Here is a 4,577-nt window from a genome sequence, read left to right as displayed (position 1 = left end):
TGCCATCTGCAACTGGAGGCTGCTGAGCCCTGCTGCAGACCAGGTCCGACCCAGGTTATGGCTCTCCCACCCCCCTGGGACTTAAACACACACAGCCATCAGCTTCTGGATGGTGATGGGCCCTGCTGCAGACCAGGTCCGACCCAGGTTTCTGCTCCTCAACCCCGCAGGGAATTAAAGACACACTGCCATCAGCTTCTGGAGGCTGCTGAGCTCCGCTGCAGGCCAGGTCCGACCCAGGTTACAGCTCTCCCACCCCGCAGGGAATTAAAGACACACTGCCATCAGCTTCTCGATGCTGCTGAGGCCTGCTATAGACCAGGTCCGACCCAGGTTTCTGCTCCTGCACCCCGCATGGACTTAAACCCACACTGCCATCGGATTCTGGAGGCTGCTGAGCCCTGATGCAGACCAGGTCCGACCCAAGTTTCAGCTCTCCCACCCCGCAGGGGATCAAACACACACTGCCATCAGCTGCTGGAGGCTGCTGAGCTCTGCTATAGACCAGGTCCGACCCAGGTTTCAGCTCTCCCACCAGGCAGGGACTTAAACACACACTGCCATCAGCTGCTGGAGGCTGCTGAGCTCTGCCATAGACCAGGTCCGACCCAGGTTTCAGCTCCTGCACCCCGCAGGGACTTAAACACACGCAGCCATCAGCTGCTGGAGGCTGCTGAGCTCTGCTATAGACCAGGTCCGACCCAGGTTTCAGCTCTCACACCAGGCAGGGACTTAAACACACACTGCCGTCAGCTTCTGGAGGCTGCTGAGCCCTGCTGCAGACCAGGTCCGACCCAGGTCTCAGCTCTCCCACCCCGCAGGGACTTAAACACACACTGATATCATTCTGGAGGCTGCTGAGCTCTTCTATAGACCAGGTGCGACCCAGGTTTCTGCTCCTCCACCCCGCAGGGAACTAAACACACACTGCCATCAGCTTCTGGAGGCTGCTGAGCTCTGTTACAGACCAGGTCCGACCCAGGTTTCAGCTCTCCCACCAGGCAGGGTCTTAAAGACACACCGCCATCAGCGTCTGGAGGCTGCGGAGCTCTACTATAGACCAGGTCCGACCCAGGTTTCAGCTCCTCCACCCCGCCATAAGCTGCTGGAGGCTGGCTTCCGCTCCTCCACCCCGCCATCAGCTGCTGGGGGCTGGCTGGCTGCTGGAGGCTGGCTGCTGCTGCTGCTGCTCCTCCACCACGCCATCAGCAGCTGGAGGCTGCTGAGCTCTGCTATAGACCAGGTCCGACCCAGGTTTCAGCTCTCCCACCAGGCAGGGACTTAAACACACACTGCCATCAGCAACTGGAGGCTGCTGAGCTCTGCTGCAGACCAGGTCCGACCCAGCTTTCAGCTCCTGCACCCCGCAGGGACTTAAACACACACTGCCACCAGCTTCTGGAGGGTGATGGGCCCTGCTGTGGACCAGGTCCGACCCGGATATCAGCTCTCCCACCAGGCAGGGACTTAAACACACACTGCAATCAGCTGCTGGAGGCTGCTGAGCTCTTCTATAGACCAGGTCCGACCCAGGTTTCAGCTCTCCTACCAGGCAGGGACTTAAACACACACTGCCATCAGCTTCTGGAGGCTGCCGAGCCCTGCTGCAGACCATGTCCGACCCAGGTTTCAGCTCTCCCACCAGGCAGGGACTTAGAGGCACGCTGCCATCAGCTTCTGGAGGCTGCTGAGCTCTGCCATAGACCAGGTCCGACCCAGGTTTCAGCTCCTGCACCCCGCAGGGACTTAAACACACGCAGCCATCAGCTGCTGGAGGCTGCTGAGCTCTGCTATAGACCAGGTCCGACCCAGGTTTCAGCTCTCCCACCAGGCAGGGACTTAGAGGCACGCTGCCATCAGCTTCTGGAGGCTGCTGAGCTCTGCCATAGACCAGGTCCGACCCAGGTTTCAGCTCCTGCACCCCGCAGGGACTTAAACACACGCAGCCATCAGCTGCTGGAGGCTGCTGAGCTCTGCTATAGACCAGGTCCGACCCAGGTTTCAGCTCTCACACCAGGCAGGGACTTAAACACACACTGCCATCAGCTGCTGGAGGCTGCTGAGCTCTGCTATAGACCAGGTCCGACCCAGGTTTCTGCTCCTCCACCCCGCAGGGAATTAAAGACACACTGCCATCAGCTTCTGGATGGTGATGGGCCCTGCTGCAGACCAAGTCCGACCCGGGTTACAGCTCTCCCACCAGGCAGGGAATTAAACACACACTGCCATCAGCTTCTGCTGGCTGCTGAGCTCTGCTGCAGACCAGGTCCGACCCAGGTTTCAGCTCCTGCACCCCGCAGGGAACTAAACACACACTGCCATCACCTTCTGCTGGCTGCTGAGCCCTGCTGCAGACCAGGTCCGACCCAGGTTTCAGCTCCTGCACCCCGCAGTGGATTAAAGACACACTGCCATCAGGTTCTGGAGGCTGCTGAGCTCTGCTGCAGACCAGGTCCGACCCAGGTGTTATGGCTCTCCCACCCCGCAGGGACTTAAACACACACCGCCGTCAGCTTCTGGATGGTGATGGGCCCTGCTGCAGACCAGGTCCGACCCACGTTTCAGCTCTCCCACCCCGCAGGGGATGAAACACACACTGCCATCAGCTTCTGGAGGCTGCTGAGCTCTGCTAAAGACCAGGTCCGACCCAGCTTTCAGCTCTCCCACCAGGCAGGGAGTTAAAGACACACTGTCATCGGCTTCTGGAGGGTGCTGAGCCCTGCTGCACACCAAGTCTGACCCAGGTTTCAGCTCATCCACCCCGCAGGGACCTAAACACACACTGCCATCAGCTTCTGAGTGGTAATGGGCCCTGCTGCAGACCAGGTCCGACCCAGGTTTCAGCTCCTCCACCCCGCCATCACCAGCTGGAGGCTGGCTGCTGCTCCTGCACCCTGCCATCAGCTGCTGGAGGCTTCTGTTCCTCCACCCCGCCATCAGCAGCTGGAGGCTGGCTGCTGGAGGCTGGCTGCTGCTCCTCCACCCCGCCATCAGCTGCTGGAGGCTGGCTGCTGCTCCTGCACCCCGCCATCAGCTGCTGGAGGCTGGCTGCTGGAGGCTGGCTGCAGCTCCTCCACCCCACCATCAGCTGCTGGACGCTGGCTGCAGCTCCTGCACCCCGCCATCAGCTGCTGGAGGCTGGCTTCTGCTCCTCCACCCCGCCATCAGCTGATGGAGGCTGCCTGCTTCTCCACCCCGCCATCACTAGCTGGAGGCTGGCTGCTGGAGGCTGGCTGCAGCTCCTCCACCCCGCCATCAGCTGCTGGAGGCTGGCTGCTGCTCCTGCACCCCGCCATCAGCTGCTGGAGGCTGGCTGCTGCTCCTCCACCCAACCATCAGCTGCTGGACGCTGGCTGCAGCTCCTCCACCCCACCATCAGCTGCTGGACGCTGGCTGCAGCTCCTCCACCCCGCCATCAGCTGCTGGAGGCTGCCTGCAGCTCCTGCACCCCGCCATCAGCTGCTGGAGGCTGCCTGCAGCTCCTGCACCCCGCCATCACCAGCTGGAGGCTGGCTTCTGCTCCTACACCCCGCCATCAGCTGATGGAGGCTGCCTGCTTCTCCACCCCGCCATCACTAGCTGGAGGCTGGCTGCTGGAGGCTGGCTGCAGCTCCTCCACCCCACCATCAGCTGCTGGACGCTGGCTGCAGCTCCTGCACCCCGCCATCAGCTGCTGGAGGCTGCCTGCAGCTCCTGCACCCCGCCATCACCAGCTGGAGGCTGGCTTCTGCTCCTCCACCCCGCCATCAGCTGATGGAGGCTGCCTGCTTCTCCACCCCGCCATCACTAGCTGGAGGCTGGCTGCTGGAGGCTGGCTGCAGCTCCTCCACCCCGCCATCAGCTGCTGGAGGCTGGCTGCTGCTCCTCCACCCAACCATCAGCTGCTGGACGCTGGCTGCAGCTCCTCCACCCCACCATCAGCTGCTGGACGCTGGCTGCAGCTCCTCCACCCCACCATCAGCTGCTGGACGCTGGCTGCAGCTCCTCCACCCCGCCATCACCAGCTGGAGGCTGCCTGCTGCTCCTCCACCCCGCCATCAGCTGATGGACGCTGGCTGCAGCTCCTCCACCCCGCCATCTGCTGCTGGAGGCTGGCTGGCCGCTGGAGGCTGGCTGCTGCTCCCACACACCGCCATCAGCTGCTGGAGGCTGGCTGGCTGCTGGAGGCTGGCTGCTGCTGCTCCTCCTCCCCGCCATCACCAGCTGGAGGCTGGCTGCTGCTCCTACACCCCGCCATCAGCTGATGGAGGCTGCCTGCTCCTCCGCCCCGCCATCACCAGCTGGAGGCTGGCTGCTGGAGGCTGGCTGCAGCTCCTTCACCCCGCCATCACCAGCTGGAGGCTGGCTTCTGCTCCTGCACCCCGCCATCAGCTGCTGGAGGCTGGCTTCTGCTCCTCCACCCCGCCACCAGCTGCTGGAGGCTGGCTGCTGCTCCTGCACCCCGCCATCAGCTGCTGGAGGCTTCTGTTCCTCCACCCCGCCATCAGCAGCTGGAGGCTGGCTGCTGGAGGCTGGCTGCTGCTCCTCCACCCCGCCATCAGCTGATGGACGCTGGCTGCAGCTCCTCCACCCCGCCA

Source organism: Nothobranchius furzeri, unplaced genomic scaffold (genome assembly GCF_043380555.1).
Source record: "Nothobranchius furzeri strain GRZ-AD unplaced genomic scaffold, NfurGRZ-RIMD1 Scf155, whole genome shotgun sequence".
Taxonomy (NCBI): Eukaryota; Metazoa; Chordata; class Actinopteri; order Cyprinodontiformes; family Nothobranchiidae; genus Nothobranchius; species Nothobranchius furzeri.
The sequence above is the reverse complement of the archived record's forward strand: the minus strand, read 5'-3'. Positions refer to the sequence as shown.